Genomic DNA, 21,297 nt, shown 5'->3' with positions numbered 1-21,297 from the left:
TAAACTAATTGATGATAGGTACCCACTTAGCCAGTATAATATAGGTACGTATCTAAGATGTTTTACATGCACAGAACTAGGAACTAGGTAACTTTTCATGTCATAGGGTATGTATCTAATTAACATAATGATTCGAACCAAGAATAGGTCGACATTCATACATTGCAAGCTTGATATTAAATCCCAAATCCTTTGCGGCAGGTGAATAGTAGAGAAATGTCATTGCATGTGTTATCTATTTGTAAGCAATAAATAATGATCGTATTGCATGTGAGTTGCCTAAAGCAAAGATTAACAAGATTATACCTAAACATTAATAACATTAACCACTTGCATATTATGCTAATTAGATACAATATATCATTTTAAGTCCGCAACAAATTATGTTTTGTTAATACTCGTACATTACAGACAATCTAATTTAAAATAAACAGGCAGATGCCTGTGACCTCCGTCCGTCTAGAAGGTTGTAATATATAACAATCCTTCCTGATCGCCGTTTACTCATTGCCCATCAGTAAAATATGTTACCTATATTATAATACGGGTATTTTCTTACACTTAGATATACCTAGCAGCAGGTAACTGTACCATTGTCTTAATTCATGCTGACTTTTTTTAAGACTGATCTGTTACGCTTTATCAATTCCAAGTAGGTACTGGTCGGTCTCCGGTCGTTCCTCCATAACTGAAGATGATGGTCCTGGCAAAATCCCAGCCTCGAATGGATCGCTGTTTCCATTTTCTTCGGTTAGTGGCGATTTTAACGATAGTAAAGAACTGGCACTAATTGGACTGCTTTGAGTTGGTCAGACCATTTGTTGCTGAGCGGCCTTTCTCTCTTCTGCCCTCAGTGTTGCCCGCAGCAATCATATTCTCTTCCTGACCTAACCTATCGTTTATACAAATCTAAAATTAAACAAATATACGCAACCCTGCAATCAAAATAAATGATTTGAAACAACATACTCCCCGATAATACAAATGCGATAGCACTGTTTATTTATGTTCGCAGTGAATCGTGTACAAAATCATAATGGCGATTAATCTGACACAAACAATATTTTGTTACTGAGCTAAAACTGTTGCGAGATCCAAACGTGGCGTGAAATGGCCAGTTAGTGAGTAATATCATGTTATTTGGAGGCGACGAGGGCGCAGCGGTCGTGAGGCTGCGGAGCCGGCGCGGTCACGAGTCGCTCTGCTGACCCTACCGTACCGACTCTGCCTTTCCTTCACATCTCACAATAAATTCTTATTTATGACAAACATTCTACGACATTACGACTACATGATACTTCTCGTTTTATGTTAACTTGATACTTCACTGTTATAGTTCTTGTTCTTTACGATGGCCGTGTTCTGAAACTTTTACATCGGTTCATCACATACTTACTTTCATAGAATATCATTTTTTTTTATTGGCAATGAATTAAGTAATACAATGAATTTGGTAACTATAGAAATTCGACTAAATTAGTGGTCTATAGTAAATTGGGTTAAGAAGACTTCTTAAAGCCTTTTCCATCATTCTATCAGATATTTTATTGAAGTCCTAATAGACTTCCCTATCCCTAATAATTCCCTAAATATCCCCTAATAATACTTATCTCCCTAATAGGAGCAAGCTATTTTTATGGAGCAAGTAATTTAAAATGTTTTCGTTCCAAAAACCTCGACTATGGTTTGCCTACCTCATGTCTGCAGTGCTTGATATATTTAGCTCGCCATACTCGCAAGATTAAGGAAAATGGAATGGTGCAAGAATCGATCCCCATGTTTGTTCTAGAGCACCACGAAGGCATAAACTTGAAACAAAACTTAAAAGCCTTGAAAACCTTACACGATAATTTCAAAAGGAAAACGTTCACACAACTTAACTGTAATTTTAAAAAGAGCTTTTCAATGACACCACTTAGTATCATCAGTCCATCACAGACAGTCACAGTGACAATCCATCGATTTATTTTTCATTTTTAATATTTCTACCACTATTGTATTCTCTATCTATCTATTAGTGCAAAAATCATTAAAATAGGTCCACACGTTATCAAGAACCGCCGCAAAGTAACAAACACAGACAGGTGAATACATAACCAATCCAACCATAATGGTTAAAAACCATTAGATACATTCATAGCAATAATGAATTTGGGTTGTGCCTTGTGCGGTTATGGCGTTACAAACAAGTGTTTAAAATGATCATGTATATTTCGATGTCTTAATATCTAATATTAATGTGCGATTAAGTAAATGAAACATAAATGTAATGGACGAAACTACATTGCAGACCCAAGTGGGCATATTATAGTAGGGTTGCCACCCAGCCGGTTTTCCTTATGCAAGAACTTTTATAAATCATGTTTTTAGAATCATCATCAGCACCATGATCAACCCATCGCCGGCTCACTACTGAGCACGGGTTTCTTCTCAGACTGAGAAGGTTTAGTCCACCATGCTGACCAAGTGCGGATTGGCAGACAGTCATTGTTTTTTTTACTATACCTACTAGTTATAAAATAGAGAAAATCTTCAGACAAAATTTCATGAAAATATATATTTTTTGCGATAGTTATAAATTAAAACCAAAAAAGACGGTTTTTGCATTTTTCTCTATAATTTTGAGGTTATGGTCTATACTGTCTAATCAAAGAGTTTTAGACTTTTTTATTATGTACAACTTTTACTTTTTTTTTTCCGATAGAATGCATAGTTTAGCCGCAAATTTCGAATCTCTGCCCTTAAACACGCCCCCACCCCCCTTCTGGGACCTTACTCAGTCGGCTCGATTTTTCCTTAATTACTTACACCATTAATTTTATCGGCTATTACGGTATTTAAACTTCTGCCCTGGTCTATGCCCGTCGAGTCGTAGATTACAAACCTCCAACAATTTTGGCAAATTAAAGTAGTGGTATCACTATTCAAATTGAGAACTTAAACTAAAAGAGTCGATAGGTAATAATTACAATCCTGTGGTTTGAAATTCTGGTATGTGGTAGATACCTTCTTATGTCGGCCAGTTAGCCAACATAGATATTGGCTATAAACAAGTATATATTAGGTACATAGGTTGGCACATGGCGACCCTACGCCAAAGTAATGCCTGTTGCATACAGCGGCAATTTTATTAACATTTTAGTAAACGTAACCATGGGAAACTATACAATCGGTGAGTACAGATCGGTAATCAACTAGTACATAATTTAGGTGTGTTCTAAGTATTAACTCATAAGTATTTTAGCAACGTTTACCAAGCGATAAAAAGTTTTTGTTAAAACTATTTTCTTTTTCACTGTTTACTTACAATTTCATCATAATATTATATGCTATGTTTACTGCCTATATATTTACTTATGAATTTATAATAAGCTAGCTCATACCGGCGACTTTACAAATTTGTAGCCCCTGTTTTACCCCTTAGGAGTTGAATTTTCAAAAAATCTTTCTTAGCGCATGTCTACGTTATAATACAGCTATCTGCATGTCGAATTTCAGCCTGATCCGTCCAGTACTTTTAGCTTTGCGTTTATAGATCAGTCAGTCAGTGTCAGTCAGTCGCTTTTCTTTTTATATTTAGAAGATGATGTAAGTAGGTATTACTACACATATACTAGGTATTCATAATGTTATTAAGATTAACAAGTGTAAATTAAAAATTTATAACACCCCCGACAAGTGAAGGTTACAGTAACTAGAAAAGAGCTGATAACTTTTAAACGGCTGAACCGATTTTCTTGGACTATACCTAAGAACACTCTCGATCAAGCCACCTTTCAAACAAAAAACTATATTAAAATCGGTTCATTAGTTTAGGCGCTACGGTGCCACAGACAGATACACAGATACACAGATACACACGTCAAACTTATAACACCCCTCTTTTTGGGTCGGGGGTTAAAAATAAAATTAGGACAACAGTACGTATCTCAGTTAGTTGTCAATTATATTTATTATCATCACTGAATTTAAGTTACTCATTGGCATTTCATGAAAGAGTCGTGGACGAATGGTAATTATTACCGTGGTAGCTAATTTAAACATGCTGCAGGAATGTTGTGCTAATTAAGTACAGAACTAAGGAGAAATTTTCATACGAATTAGTACATTAACTTCTGAGCTTGCGAATACGGAAGTATTCAACTAAGTAACTAGGTATAAACTAAATTAGATTCATTTAAAATTCTTGTAAACGATTTGAGTATCTCGAATTATATTGTTTCTTAGAGCTGAATAAAGTGAAATATAGGGGACCCAAAAGACCCATACAAGGCAAAGGAGTCGCGATACATTAAAAAGTGATGCATTTTGTTAAAATGTACGTGACGGATGAAAGAAATGTTCGTAAAGTCAGCTTCAGTGCTGATGTGCTCTTTACTCAGTTTAAAGGTACTGATGAAACATAATGTGATGAATAGTCAAGTGCTTGATACAATACACATACGTAGGTTTTCGTAGACAAGCTTTCAAACAAGCTATCCTACCTTGAATCAAAGAGAAGAATAATCAGAAACAACTTAATTTTGGTGTAATTTTTTTTCTCTCGCCTCTTCATAAATTATTATAATAGGTATTTACGGCCCTGTGACATCGTTAGAACAAAAATAGTAATATAGGTACTTTGAACATTTATTATGGAATCTTATCTTCGGAATTTTCCATCAACATCAAATTTACGAGAACATGATTGTTCTTATTCGTAGAGCTATAATTATGCTACTTTGCATATTACTTTATTGCACTACAAAGTATGCTGTACCTCGGGATTGTTAAATGTTCAAATTATAGGGAATTTAGTTAACATTTCAATGCGGTTATAAATAGGAGAGTTTTATAGTCGTTATGTCATGATAATAGAAAGCGAGTTGCTGATCGACAGTAATATATTTGACAAAACACATTAGTAAGCTAAAATTGGCTTGTTTGTTGTGTGTATTTAATTAGTATATTTCAAAGTGTGATTTAGCCCTAATGTCCAAAATAGAAAATATCTAAAGGCTACAAGTAGATGTTTTATGACAAATTTTGTAATTAGGTAGGTAACTATTGTAAGTAGACTTAAAACAGTGTTTATTAGAAATAAATCTTGCACAAATTAGATCTGGCAAGTCACTTGTCGCTGATGTCAATAATTTTGATTCATAGTTGGTGTCACGTTAAAAACTCTCTGTCCTTGAACTTGCGCTGACTTGCAAGTTGCAATACACAGTGCAAGTGACTTGCCACATCTAATTTCTGCAAGTTTTATTACAAATGAGCACTCTTTTTGAGCGATCGTAGACTAGATCAGACAGTACTATGGAGTTGACCACGAGTAAAACGATTTAGTACTGCAATATCTCGTAGTAGAATTATTTAACTGTATGTTATTTTAATGGGTGTTTGTCACAAAACAAGAAATCATTACGTTCATGCCTCACAGTGCGCGCGTAAATTAAACACATTCAACACCAATAAAATAGCCGTGAGAGAATATTGCGGCGCTGCGCCCTGGCCGCCATGTTTTTGCATACATTTGATTGCATTATTTACCAAAATGTTTTATCAGATCACGTATTTTGAATTTTTACTCATTATTTTTATTTTTCTTCAATTATTATCACCATGATGATCATCGCAATCATAGTTTTGGCATTCTTTCAGTCTGATTTAGGATCTGAATTATTTTCCGTATATTTTCCGGTAGATCTCAATTGCTGAAAATTAGGTATTAGTACTTGTATTTTATTTTTTACACCTTTTCTTTTTCTGTTATGTGTTACAACTTTGTAAATAATTCTTTTCAGTCTGGTTAAATTTTCGGCTTTAAAGTATTTAAGCAATATTGTTTGTGTTTGTTTACTAATAAATACATCAAACTGAAGCCTGAATGATAGATAGTGAGTGTGAGGAGGTAAAACAATATTCCTTTTTTGTTTTTGGTAAAAAGAATTAGGTAGGCATCTCGAAATTTATTGGACCTATGGGAAAAATACTTCAAACAAAACTAAACGTAATTTCTAGGCAAAGTCTTATCATTTCTTGTCTGTTTTGATACAAGTTGACATTGATATTAAAACTGAATATCGTGTACACGTGCATTACCGTTAAAGGAAAGCAGATGGGCACGATATTGTTGTAGTGGACTACGAGTAAGCGGAGCGCTATTTTACGCGGACCGGTTGTGCGCACGCCGCCTACGGTTTATTCTATGATTTTATCAATAAATTATCACTAAGATCCTGTTCTAGTGTTGCAGTTTTCTGCCGGAATCTTGGGGGCATGGGAACCTTACAATATACAATGTTGTAAAAGCTTCCATTTTAATTGCCTCACCTAGTTTATAAGTATCGAGTATACGTGAAGAAGAATGAAAGACTTACTACTGACCACGGGTCTCCTCGCAAAATGATAAGGGTTTGGCCATACTCGCCAAGTGCAGATTGGCAGACTTCACATACCTTTGAAAACATTATGTAGAACTCTCAGGCATGCAGGTTTTCTCACTATGTTTTCCTTCACTGTTAAACCATGTGAAAGATGCTTGATGGCATTAAATCGCGCCTAAAACGCTGGACCATCATAAGAATCTAAACTACTTAAGTACCACCTATTTTCGTAAGACTCAGATACCTATCCAAAAACTTAGGTCCTTCTATGTAAAAATTGGAACATTTTTGAGACGATTTGGTTCGTGCATTTTAAATTTAGAGTCGAGGTCGTCTTCTTTCCTAAACGACTGCACTCGTAGGTAGAATGATATGCTAATGACTAAAAGAAGTGCAATAAATAAGACGTCGCTGTATAATTTCCAAAATAAAATTGCATGTCATTCGAGGGCGTGGTGAAGTCGAAATTATAATTTCATGATTTATATCACAGCGTAAAAAGCCTCCGTTTTTGCGTTTTCCATGTCGAAAAGCGGTGCAAGTTGAGCAACGGCCGTGAATTTAATCTGTATCGTGCGGTTGGTAGGTAACTTCACTGTATCACTCATACGCAGCTCTCAGAATATTTCCAAGAGGCCGTGCGTGTTATTCGGAGGCTCAATAATGCATTTTTGCAAAGGAACCGGGCGCGCGGGAGTTACGCAAGGATGCCCGGAGAACTGGTTCGACCGGCTCCAGATCTGGGCCAGAGCCATCTCTCCGCTAAGATATTACCGCTAATAGATATTGAGCATCCAGCCTCTAGCTGTTTTGCCACATTCGACCCCTTCAATTTCCTTATGGATTGTTGCCGACGCGATGCGACGCGTCTCGGCGATTGCAATAAAATACATTATTTTTCAATACCTAATAGCTGGTATCAAAAAGGTGAAATTCAAGTTACTTAGGCGCTAAGTAAAATGAAATATATTGTCATTTTTCTGGTCGATTTCTGTCTATGTTAAATATGTAGGTAAGTATATTTTGAAAATTTTAAGGGAACAACGGGAACAATAATATACGATCGATTAAATTTTTGTTAGTTTGCAAGTGCGTGCTTCACGCTGAAACCACAGGATAGATTTTAACGGTGATACTCCGGGTCGTCAAAAAGGATAGTTTTTATCCCAAAAACAAATAGAGATCATAATAATTTTTGTTGATGTTACTCCATGACAAACCTTAACCGATGTTGGGAATAAGATGACCTGATGAATAGTTTCGGCGCTGGTGGATGGAACTCCTCAACGGGTAAAGCAAATCGATAGCGATCAATCATAGATTAGCTTAGCAAAAATTAGACTTGTAACTTATACCTACATACATTTGTCTTTATGGGTTCGATTCCAGTTAAAAAAATTGTTACCTAATTGTTTTCTAAGCGCAATTTGCTGACTTCATTAGAATGATATATTACTTAATCGGGAAATGGGCTGCAAGGCTGCATCCGATTAAGTATTTAAGTCATGAAATATAGGTCACAACTTTAAATCTCAAAAACAGGATTCCTAAAAGTGAAAGTAAGTGGAAAATTCTTTTGACGATTCAAAAGCACTTGTAAAAGTTGACATGAATAAAAATGTTATATTCTAGTATGCCTTAAATGTGATTATGCACGCGGACGAAGTCGTGTTCAAAACTAGTTTCAATTAAATTACTATTATCTAGGAAGGGTAGCTCCAATCGCGTTGTACAATTCAAATTTCACTAAGTGCTGACATTTCATTAGAATGATATTGGAATCGTGAAATGGGCTGCGATTGATTGAAGCCGTCGGTGATCGGCTGCGCGTGCGGACGCGGTCTGCCCCGTATCGATTGTTGCGAAACCGATATCATTATTTATTATTAAGGTGTAACCACATGATAAATAAGTCATTGTATTACAATGGCCAATTTATTCAAGGGACCTTCAAAATTCTGGATCGAGAAAAGGTAGTACTTAGGTACCTAATCGGGTTTTGGCTATGGACATAAGTTTTAAATACTTATCAATATTTAAAAAAAGACAAAAAAACTTTGCAAAATTATGCTCACCCTTAACTCATCAGTAACTCTATAGTCTATACCTAATAGTAATTGATAATAGATGGGTACTTACCGTAATAGTTTAAAACAAGTTACATAATAAGCCTTTAGCTTATTTTATGACAGAGTCTCGTCATACGTATGTGTACAGTTACCTTCATTCCCGATAAAACTAATTTATTGGGAGCTCGTGCAATCATGCGCATGTTCCCAGTAAATACAGAGTTTATCTCGGTAAATAACTAGACAGGGGAAGATTCATTAGGCGTCGATCCGTGTCGAGCGGCGCTGTAATCGAAGCAATTGTTCTCTGGAAATTCAATTATTAGCTCAGAGAAGCCGCGCGAAAATAGAAATAGAAAATACATAGGTGATGAGGCAACGTTGCGTTGTAGGGAGTTCGGAATAATTGTTTGCAATTTATCTCTCTTGATTATAATTAAACGCTTAGTAATTGAAGGAGTATTTGTTGTCTAAAGTGATCTAAAGGCATGTTATGAGCGTGGCCGTGCACGTTTCACTCCCAAAAGGCGACTTCTAATGATTTCTATTGAACCAGAGCAATAGGCAATGATTCGGTCGAGTATATACGCAGGGCCGGCTCTACTAATAATGTCTTTTAACATTTTATGTTTAATATTTGGATGCTGATTTCTTTTATGCTTTCTAATTATGGGACAGGCTGTACAGTGATCGCGCTCTATTTAAAAGTAACCCGGCCCGATGTTATATATTACTTACGTCAAAGATAGACCCAAAAGCGTATGAAATTTTTTTCGGCATGCCATATACTGGTTAGTGGAAAATGGGTCATACTTTTTTGCCTGTCTTTGTTACGTCGGTAGGCCGTCGTGCAAGCCTAAGGAAAAGTGCCCAATGAGAAGAAAATTTTCAACAGCTTTTGTCGCATTACGGAATCTAGCTTAGGTATTCATATTATATCATACATCAAACATTGATGTCAGAGGAATCAAGTTCCTTTTATATTATTTAAATACGTTACAGCCATAATTAACACATTTAAAATAATAATGAAGAGTAAAACATAGTTTTAATAATGATGAAGTAATAATTAATAACAATATTCACAAATACTTAAATATAAAAATTATAAAACGAAAATGTCATCCAAATCACTGTAACAAGGCAGGTTGCCTAGAACGCTGGCTGCGTTATGTACAGTTGAGTTATTTACAGAAATTGTTGAGGCAAGTTGCACAGAAGCACTGAAAAAATTTCATTTATTAATTTTCTTCATTCAAAGCTCTGATAGAGGTAGCCAGACCTAACTCGTTAAATCCGAATGTTTATTATTTCATTTTCAGCTTATTTTTCGTTTTCTTCCGTTCCTCATCTAAAAGACTAAAAATGCAAATCTCTGAACTGTTAACTGATTGCCGATTCTAATGAATTGTGAAAAATCTTGATCAGGCTGTCAACACATATAGGTACATTCTGGACTGGTTTGTAATAAGGTTTATTCAACGTTGTACTCGGCAGTTGTAGACCTTATGCAATAAATTGTTAGCATCACCCCTTGTCCTGCGGTGCGATATTGCAGCGTCGCGTCGTGCTTTGGGCTTGTTCTAATTTCGATACAAAGGGTCCGAGGCAGTTTGCTCTCACGCTTCCAATGAGCTGAATAATCGGTTTTTATATGTCTTGCAGTATTGATTGATTTTCGTATAAGTTTATTACAAGATACTTAGATCAAAATCGGTTCTTACGTTTGAGAGCTACGATGCCACAAACACACATATAAACAGCACACAGATACAAAACATGGAACTCACAACACCCCTCTTTTTGCGTCGGTGGTTAAAAAGGTTATTCTTATAGCATATCAGTTGATTCGATGACCTACTTTGATTATTATTATTGTTTTCACTGTTTTTTAAAGTTCTAAGCTAAGTAAAAACCTAAGTTATAAAAGCTACAACTATTTATTAACCTGTTGAGGCAAATCGTTGAATATGTTCTAAGAAATATTTTAGAATTTATTGCTTCGATTTAAAGCGATAGGTCTAGTGCTGGGAAAATTTATACGATAGCATAAAATTGAATTATTTGAGAGCAATCGCTTAGCGAGCCATAATAGTGCACAATTATGCTATTCCAGACCAACCTCTAAACTCTTCAATAACATTCCCCACGTGGAATACACAAGTGCCCGACAAGACCGAGCCTCATTGAAAGTCGTTGGGAATATGGAAAACATGATCCTAACTGTGAATTTATTTGTAACGTACTGCTAAATGGTGTGCCTTATAAATTTTGCAATTGTCTAGTGTCATTAAATATTCCATAGTATAAATCAAAGCGTTATCAGAAGTCTTCGTGGTGTTACATCGCAGAGGCTTAGGGAAATAATTTAGAGATATCGATAGTCCGGATTACGAACATCGACAAACAGAAACGACATCTTCGCCTAGGAAATATTTATCTTCCCATAGGAAAGCTATAAATGGCTTTAAATTGTATCTGTATCTAAAGCAGAGCAGCTGTCGCCGGAGGACTTTAGCACGAATTAATTTGCATTAGTATTATGGAGTGCATGGCTTTGTTGTTCTTCATTTCGCATGCTTTGTTACAAGTAGGTACCTACTCGTAATTTTACATGATATTGTAGAAACAATAGCGAACATTACAATTTGAAAAGCCAATGCACCGAATAAAAAGGGTATTTTTAACTGCAATTATTAAATAAACGAATCAGCCAAGTGCATGTCAGTTTCGCTAAAAGAGTTCCGTAGCTTTAGAAGATACATAAAAATAGTAATTAATTAATTATTAATATCAATCAACCGTCCCAAAACGAATCACTTTTGTTTAGAGCCGCATAAATAAGTTTGTTTGTAAAGGATTACCCACTGCTGATTTCTGAAAACCTGTGTTAGTTAGACATCGTATTTTTTGAATATCTAATAATAATATAAACATCTATCAAACACTCTTTGGAAACTTTGGAAAAAGGGCAGGAATGTTTTTTATGTAAAGTTAAAAACTTTGCGGCATAAAAGAAGATAAAAGCCTATTTTCGAAAAAATAATATTTTTTAAGTTTTTTCAATTTGCAATAATGTTGGACAAGCATTATTTGAAACAAGTTGATAGCATAGTTAGGTACTGAAGTAAGGCAGCTATGTCTCGACAGATGATTTAGTCGCACCACAAGGGTTCCTTTTTATCATTTTGTTACGGGATCCTAAAAACACGGCTGGTATTGACATCTGGAAGGTTAAGAAAAATAAAATATTATAGAATATTTACCGTTCTCAAGCAAACAACATGAAATATCGGTGTAAGGTAAGGTGTAAAGGCGTTCGAAACGACTTTCAGTGAACAGCAAGATGATGTATCTTAATTGAGTAGGTATCTGATCAAGATAATCCAAGAGCATACGTCAAATTAATTTATTAGATATGCATTACGCGTAGTCCCGTTCATAATTTTAAACTCACCCACACATAAGTTATAGGTATAATTAAGAGATTGATTAATACAGATACTAAGGCGTTGCTTAGCGCATAGTTATTATGGACTTAAATATAGAGTAGCCAATAATTAGGGTGGAAAATTGCTTCATTGTAGATAGTATACAGAGTACTAAAATTTGTCACGTGCTATAAAACAGTGGGATTTCCGTGTGATTATATATTATCATTGTAGATAAAATTACATAACTAAAGCAACTTTTCAGGAGCATTCTTAAGCAACTTCTCAGGTGTATTCTTCGTTTTCATAACCATACCTACCTATTTAGGATTGGATGACGTTGTTCTTCTCCCATAATCTCTTACTTACTATGTTACTTACTTTCAATTAAAAATTATTATAGCTCTATTTCAGTGGACTGATTCCCAACTCGCAGACAGACGATTTTAAACGAGTCGAAGGGAGCCGCTGAATCCACGCAACGCACGATCGTGTCCCTACATCAGACCTAAGTAGGTATATCCAATGGACGTCAACGGATTTGTTTGTTGGTTTATTGGTTTGTTAATTTAGTCCTTCAGTCACTCGCAACGGAGCAACGGATCAACGTGATTTTTTTCATGGGTATAGTCAAAACCTGGACAATATTTCATATAATTTGCACACCAAGAACTTATTAGGGCAGGAAATAATAAATAATCTCAACCAACTATTTTTAGGGTTCTACAGTCTGCACCGAAATGGTAAAAAGAAGCTCTTTAGTAGGGATATGGTGCGACTTCGTACGTACCTACGTATGCCGTCTGTCCATCCATCACGACTGCACATCATTACTGTATTTTGGTAACTAACTATGTAACCTTACCTAGGTAGATACTACCTAATGCTTTCAACCTGAAATAAACGGTTGTGAAAAATGTTAGCCCAACCTTATAGCAAATGAAAGAATCAAAAAAAGAAAATGATGTACTTACCTATTATTATTATTACTATTTACCTATTGTGAAAGGTGCTGAAATGGGGTAGTCTATTTTTAAAGTAGAGTTAGTAGATTAAACAGGGTAGCATAATATGAAAGGGCATCATTCGCGCATACTGCATTTAGTTTTTTTACGTCCCACAGTTTTTGTCTTATCGTAAAAATGTCAGCATAAAATAATACAAGTCATTCAAAAAAAAATGGTTCCTGACTGCGGTTTGCACTGCCTCAGTACAGGTCTGCTGTTTGTTAAGTAAAATAATTGAAGATTTTTTCACATTGGAAAATGTAAGGATTCTAACGAATAAGTACCTACTAACGATACCCCACACATCTAAATCTGTTCAGGCTTTTAGAATGCATATCTAGGTAGGTACATAGATATCTTACATGGATCCTGAAAACATTACGCTCCTTTTTTGGCCAGTCATGTAAAAATACCAGTATGAAAAGAGTGGCGATACGTTTTGTATTTTCAGTAGGTATTGTTCAGATACGTGCACTGTACAGCCCCTTGAGATATTTTGTTCCGTATGCATTAACAGGGCTCCTTCCGTCACTTGCTCCATATAATCGTAGTTCCAATTTCATTTGAATATTAACAGGGCTCTCTCCGTCACTTGCTTCCACTCGCTTCATACAATCGTAGTTCCAATTCCATTTGAATATTAAGCAACCAAAGTCCATGAAATTTTGCAGACATATTCTAGAAACTAATATCTGTGTCTGTGGTGTTTTAGATTTTTCTAAAAATATGTAGTTTTAAAATTACAGGGGCACAAAGATTTGTATGTAAATTTTTAAGACCGCGTAATTTTGAAACCGAATATTTTAACAGAAATCTGGAAAACCACAGACATAGATATTAGTTTCTAGAATATGTCTGCAAAATTTCATGGACTTTGGTTGCTTAATATTCAAATGAAATCGGAACTACGATTGTATGAAGCGAGTAGAAGCGAGTGACGGAGAGAGCCCTCTTAAGCAACCAAAGTCCATGTTTTGCAGACATATTTTAGAAACTAATATCTGTGTCTGTGGTGTTTTAGATTTTTCTAAAAATACGTAGTTTTAAAATTACAGGGGCTCAAAGATTTGAATGTGAATTTTTATGACCGCGTAGCTTTGAAACCGAATATATTAACAGAAATCTGGAAAACCACAGACATAGATATTAGTTTCTAGAATATGTCTGCATTTCATGGACTTTGGTTGCTTAATATTCAAATGAAATTGGAACTTCGTTTGTATGAAGCGAGTGACGGAGAGACCCCTCTTAAGTACCTATTGTAGTGACACGAATCTCTTTGAAGTATGTATGACATTCTATTGCCAATCGGTCTCTATTAGCATATACCTACCTAAGCCGTGAGATTTTGTTTAAGATTTTGGTGCCATTTTACTTGATAATAATTACGATGTGCGAATATTGCGGTTCTTTAGATTATGCTTTGACAAATCACGACTTTGCAATTCCAATGCAGCAGATTTAATGTATGGGCGGCAGTTTGCATTCTAGCCGCGACCCCGGGCCACCTCTTTCCTAATGCACGCTTATTTGAGCTTTTTAACCTTTCATCTGTTGCTGAGTTTGGAGCATTAAACAATAAACATAAAACCGATAGTTATAGTGCCGATCGCGTCTAATTACAACCACTCCGCTGCCTCCGTAATTATGGTAAGCGGGTTTGGATTTTATACTGATTTATTGAGAGGTGTACGTACGTCTATTACTAATTTATTGTATGTTCAATGTATGTTCACTGAATTATGGTGTTTACATTGCAGTTATTAAAAACGATTTAGGTTCAAATGTTGTTGTTAATTACTAGGCCCATACCACTATGCCTTATAATTACAATGTAAGTAGGTACCTACCTACCTGGTTTTTACTAAATTACAAAAAAAAAAAACATATTCCATTACCTACTTAAATGTGCGAGTAGGTAGTTTCCTTGCAAGTCACTATTCAACTAATTTTGGAAGTCGAAGTTGACTGATGTTATAATCCAAAAGGTATAAGGGCAAATAAATTATCTCTTTCAGTCTCTTTCAGAAAGGTAGAAAATAGCAAACTGAAGTTTGCAGATATTGTAACTGCCCTGTTAGGTAGGTACCTATATCTAAGGCCTTCAAAGTCGCAATAATTCAATTTATTTTAAATTGGTACACTAATGCATAGATTTTATAAAGAACCTATTACCAATGAGAACCGGCACGACAGTGCTATCGAAACCTAATTAAAAGATCTCCCATGGTATAAGTTCAAAGTAGCAGAAATAATTTATAGAGTAATCGTGAAGTTTTAACTGCTCATTTGCTAATCCACGATTGCATTAGCACAGCCAGGGTAGTACAGAGAGTTAGCGGTAGGTATACTACCTATGTGCTTTAAATGTTTTGTAAGAACAGATTGGCTGAATGGGGCCTCGGGCGCGTTTCTATTCTGGGGAACACAGTTAGGGTTACGCAAGTTTGGCTGAGTTGGAAGGTGGCTAAGGGTGGAGGGAGGGGCGGGGCGGTGAAAGGGCTGGGCGGGGCGGCGTGCGCAGTACCGCCCACCACATTTCACCACCGCAGCTCGCGACGCTCCTCGTGCGTCCTACTTCCATCGACAGGTCCGCTCTTGGTGTTCTATTGTGTGCCAACATCCTCGAACAATGGTCTTGTGAAACAAATAGATAAGATGTACGTTCTATATCATCTAGGGTAATAATAGTTTAAATTGAAACCGATATAACGATGGTTGCCTGTAAGTAAGGTTTCTATTATAGTATTTATTGCAATAACTTTTTTATACGTGGCGCATTAACCTACAATACTTATTCAATGAACCTGAGGGGGGAGCTACAAGTAAAATACACTTGTTTAAAAGATGGGTGTAGGTAGTGTATTGTAACATATTGGAACTTTCTACGATTGAAAAGAGCAACTGCAAAATTTTCTTGCCTCTCTTCTCCTTATCAAAATGAAGAATCTATACCTCGAACCGATGGTAGAATCACACAAATAGCTGTCCTACATGATATAAAAATAACCGGCCAAGTGCGAGTCAGACTCGCGCACCGAGGGTTCCGTGCTCGGATATTTTTTCCGACATTTTGCACGATAAATCAAAAATATTATGCTTAAAAATAAGCAAAAATCTGTTTTAGAATGTACAAGTAAAGCCCTTTCATATGATACCCCACTTGGTATACCTAGTTATCTTTGAAAATTGAAACACATTATAATTTTTTTTCTGTGATGTAACCACTTTACGGTTTCCGCATTTATTCCTTTAATACCTACCTAACAGCCAAATTTCGTGATTCTATGTTATAAGGCCTACCTAACAGCCAAATTTTATAATTCTAGGTCAACGGGAAGTACCTACCTACGTTATAGGTTTTCTTGATAGATACGACAGACGGACGGACGGCCAGACAGACAGACAACAAAGTGATCCTATTTCCTTCCTTTTTCCTTTTGAGGTACGGAACCCTAATAAATGATTATAATTTCTCTTACAATGTTGCGAAAAATTTCAAAGCGCCATTAAATCCAGTAGTGGTTTTCCATTGATGGAGTTTGACTGTTGAACCCCTGAGGTGACTGCACTGAAAGGCATCAATTTGAGGCAGGTTTGCGTCTAAATAAGACGTCGCCGCATGGCGCGGCAAAGAGGTCGTCCGACTCTTATTGTGGCTTGAGGGACTGACATTATCCTTTCGCCAGCGGGCACCTCGTGCCGGCCGTTGTGCCGGGACTCTAACTCCACGTGATTTCTTACAAATGCATAAATAATGCTTTGTAAACCTTTTGGTGTTAGTCATTTTAGCAACTAGTAGTTACCTACTTGATACAATTTATTTAGGTAAGCGTCGTCTTCTTCACCAATGGACCGTCTTCCACTGCAGGATATACCTACCTACTTATATTTATTTTCAGTGGGAAGGATTCTACTATGATTTTAGGTCTCTTGTAGTTTTCCAAACTCCACGGTTTTATGCCGATTCCGCCCAGTGGCTCTGTTATTTATTCATCTTCTGTCGTATGTTGTATTGTACTTAAGTAGATATATTGTAAAATTAGTACAGTTGTATCTAAGCCGGCATAATAAATTTTTACTATAAATGTAATAACTACTCTATTAATAAGGGTATTTCAATAAAATTTTGTAGGTATAGGTAGAGCATTTCAGTGAAATAAGTAGGTACCTAGGTAGCAAGGAAAAATCATTTAGGTATGTGATAATTTTTTCTTGCACTTGGCACTATCCCTATTGTGTTATTATTTTCATTTATATACAACGTGGCAAGTATAAAGAGGTCACATTAACCTCATTTAAGCTGGAGGGTCAGCATTACAGTCTTGCCGGAGGCGGTCTTGCGCCAAACTCTATACCGGGCTCTAGCAACAATATTCGTACCTACTAACAATGTTAGAAATCTGAAAGTGTGTTTGTCTCTCTACTAACATTATTATGCTTCTTATTCGGGTCCTTGGAAATAAGAACACCAAATATTTTTGTCGGTTTTTAGTTGCTGGTATTTTAATAAGATTTATTCGAACATTTATTTTAAAACAAAAGTATACACACTTAGGTATATTATGTATACAGTATATACCTACTTACTTCACCATGATCATCACATCGCCGGTTCTCTGCTGGTGGTCTCCTCTCAGAATGAGAAGGGCTTAGCCACGGTTTAACGATAAACTACACTGGCCAAATGTAGATTGGCAGGCTTCACACACCTTTCAGAACATTATGGAGAACTATCAGGTATACAGGTTTCCTCACGATGTTTTTCTTTACTTTTGAAGCCAGTGATATTTTATTGCTTAAAACACATAATTTCAAAAAGTTCCAAGATGCTTGCCCGGGTTTGAACTCCAGACCCCTCGTACCCATAGGAGGCCAACGCCTATCACTTCTCTATAAGTACTTCTTATCTAAGTATTTATAATTTTCAACTTAAATTTTGTTGATACCCTACAGGCTGTCATTTGTAAGCTGGTGCATACCTACTGTGGATGATTATAGCTAAGTAACTGAGGGGTGTTGTCGATGACGTTTCTGCTTGCGGTAAACATTAGGGATTAACTACATTTACTCAGCTCCATTCGCATTTCGCTGGACGATTTTGGTTACACCTATACATTTCCGCTTCTATCATAAGATTATGAAAGGCCATCATAGCGTGCTATATCCGCTGAAACACTTTGAAAAAATATTCAGGTCGTCGAGGACAGTCCGTGTAAGCGCTGAACGCGGCTAAACAGTGTTGAACGCAACGAAACAGCGCTGAACGCAGCGGAACAGCGCTGAACACTGGCGTTAGCATGCGCATGGTAAAACCTGTCCTCATTTTATACCTATTAGCCGCAAAAGCTGAATAAACGCGAAAATCTGAACGGATGCGTACACATCTTCATACAAAACTAGTGTTTTCTATGGACAAACTGAATAAGTGTAGTTAGTCCCTTACTCCGTGACTCATAAAGAACGTCATTTCAATTACTCAACAACCAATAACTGTCCTGTACTTAGAATCTAATTTCAAATTCAACACAATACCTAATTGAATGGGGCGTATCTTAGCACGAGCGGCGCGGTGTTCCTCTCGTCATCGTGTGTTGTCGAACGATAATATTTTGTACTTAACTAAAAATAACACATTTAATTAAGTTAGTGTTCTCCTTTAACAGCAATATACTAGATCCTTGATTATGGTTGATAAAACAGTGATCTATAAAAATAAAATGTTCCTACTATTTCCGGCTTATTCCATATGTTTTTCACCCTAAAACAGCACCTAAAGTACTTATGTTTATTATTTTTCAGTCTGAGGTGGATAGATGGACGCACGTTTCCAAGTGTATCCTAGAAAAACTGGAAAAAGTCTTAGGTACAAACTTATATTATGATTTTTGCCTTGCAAATATTATTTCAGATTCAGCGTCTGCTGCTGCTGTCATTTTGGCTCTTTTTTACTTCGGATGTCCATTTGCTGGCGTTTGCTCAAAAAAAAAATACTGACCTAGATAATGTAACGCAGTGTAGACGCAGCTTAAGTGCACAAGGTCCTATCTAAGCTATGCTGTGCCCATATTTTCGCGGCGTTGTCACAGATCCCGAAAGGTCGGTGAACCGAAACCCCATTGTTTTGTGTTGCGTCAACGTATCGTCTGCCTCGAGCTACAATGAATTGAATTTGTATCTTACTATTGTTACAGTGATTGCGTGACTAATTTATTTTATTTATTATTTTACATTACCGTATCTTAACTCTGATGCAGGTGAAGAAGCTGTCTTGAAATTGTAGGTAGGTACGAGGGAATGTCTCTTTTGTATAGCTAATAGATATGAGTACCTACGATATATCTGGATGGTAATCTGAGGAGCAGTTGTATAGAGCAATACGGGCGGCTATGTCATTCGACTTTCGACGGTAGGTACTTATACCTACGCTTATATCACTAAACGAGCAACATGAAGGTACAAATTCTCCAAAGTCTTATGAGAAAATATATGGACGCTTAAGTAGATACGTTATAAGTATGTACGTCGAAAGCGTCATATCTTCTTCGTCAGTTTATGTAGCTATACGTCATAAGGCGTAAGGGCCTATGGCAGATAATAATGCATGTATATAAGGATGTGCGTTCGTTTAACAGCATTTTATGCACACAACAAAATAATGCCAAAAACCTCCAAAAACGATCGGCGTTTGACTCTTAGGAAATAAACTATTTTGCTACCATGCTAATTTTTTGGTTTAGAAAATTATATTTTATTTAAACTTAGTTAAATTGCACAAACTGCATTCTACTTAGCATAATAGACCGCATATACAAATCTTTATTAGACATGCAAACAAAATAAATAGGTAAGTAGGTATTTATATCCAAATACCTAATGTCACTTTCAGTGAAGATTAATGTTTATCTTTTCCATTCATTGTTTCCGCAGAACGTAAAGAGAAAATGACTACCTTAAAAGTATTTATTGAAGGCTATTTCACTCTTACGGAGGTTCCAGACAATGGCTTTAGTATCGTAATTATCAATCGATAGTTGTTGCCTGAAGCTTCAATCGTTAAAGCTCAGCCGTAAGTTTGTAAGGAAGTAGACCGACAATTTTTTCAGCTTGATATTTATTTAAATTCTATATTTTCAAATGATTTTCATTCGTTTTGTCTTAAATTGAACTACGTTTAAGATCTTTAGGACGAATTAATTCATACAGGTATGATAAGATTTAATTAGCAAATTGATTAATAGAATAAATAGTTCAGAATCAAGCCTAATTATGAAATTAATATTCTTAGGTGAACTAAGAATATTAATTTATAGGTAGTATTACCCACCTACTAGGTAGACATCAACTATTCAACACAACTCACAACTCGTATGTAAGTTACATACGAGTATTTTATTAACCACGGATCGTTTGTCTTTTTTTGTGAAAACTCATACAATATTGAAGAAATAGCAATGTCTGTGGCTTTACGAATATTTAATGGTGAGGTATCACTACAAAAACCATTATTATTTTTGAGACGCACAATTGGGCTCAACTTCACAATAAGATCAAAGTTCAGCGTCGTTCGGGACTGCAAGAATGCCGGTCGCAGCCGCGAGGGAAATATGCTGTGTCGATACAAAGCTTTACTAAAACTCGATTAGGGTATTTTCCGTGGACCTGTTACGTTTAAAAATATCGACTTATCATGCAGCGATTGAAAATAGTTTTCTCTAGTCGACACTGAGATCTATATTATGCAATCGTGTTAATAAAATAAGTATATCCTCGTTTTCGTCTTCGTCGTCATCTACATCCGATAGATAACTGCCCACATCTGGACATGAAGGTCTTATAGGAACTCCCACACGCTACTTAGGTTATTGCATCGTCTGAATTAATAAAACTTGTTGCTGGAAGAAAAAAAAATACATTGTTGATATCAACGACCAATAAGTATTGATAAGTCAAAAAAAAAACTAAAAATCAACAATAATATCGTTAAATTGTGATAACTGACCTAGATATTATACTCATTGTTGGCTATTGTTAGGCTTGATTGATGGTTATAGTTTCTAATTTACAATAGCTCACTAGCCCGAGGCCTGTACGTGTATTGGCGAAAGTGGTGGAATGCGAGATACTCTGTTCTCACGTGACCTGTGGGTCAACCGTATACATTCTGACACATGTCAATTAAGGCACTCACCGCCGCCGGCCGCGGATTGAGTGCTTGGACATGTTTGTGGAAACCCTACGTCTTCCAGATTGATTCATTACCTTTCGAAACCGTAAGACGAATTGCTGATCCTCTAGTATTTATTCAATTTGATCTTTATCTAATTCAGAATATATTGCATGGATTAGTTTCCTAAATATCATTTACAAGTTGGTTCACAATAAATTGCGGTGGTGAGTAGCGGATGCAAAAGTACAAAAT

The 21,297-nt window shown here is 36.1% G+C and overlaps 1 long non-coding RNA gene across 1 annotated transcript; it reads right to left on the bottom strand.

Annotated features, from left to right (window-relative positions):
* Positions 1–8,053: 8,053 nt before the first annotated feature.
* On the bottom strand, positions 8,054–18,002 carry LOC123865153. Its single transcript, XR_006795924.1, has 3 exons — positions 17,925–18,002; positions 16,973–16,974; positions 8,054–8,064 (listed from the first exon to the last, which is right to left on the bottom strand). It is a non-coding gene; the product is annotated as an uncharacterized LOC123865153 (long non-coding RNA).
* Positions 18,003–21,297: the final 3,295 nt, after the last annotated feature.

Source organism: Maniola jurtina, chromosome 1, assembly GCF_905333055.1.
Source record: "Maniola jurtina chromosome 1, ilManJurt1.1, whole genome shotgun sequence".
Taxonomy (NCBI): Eukaryota; Metazoa; Arthropoda; class Insecta; order Lepidoptera; family Nymphalidae; genus Maniola; species Maniola jurtina.
This window is presented reverse-complemented; position numbering and strand designations above follow the sequence as displayed.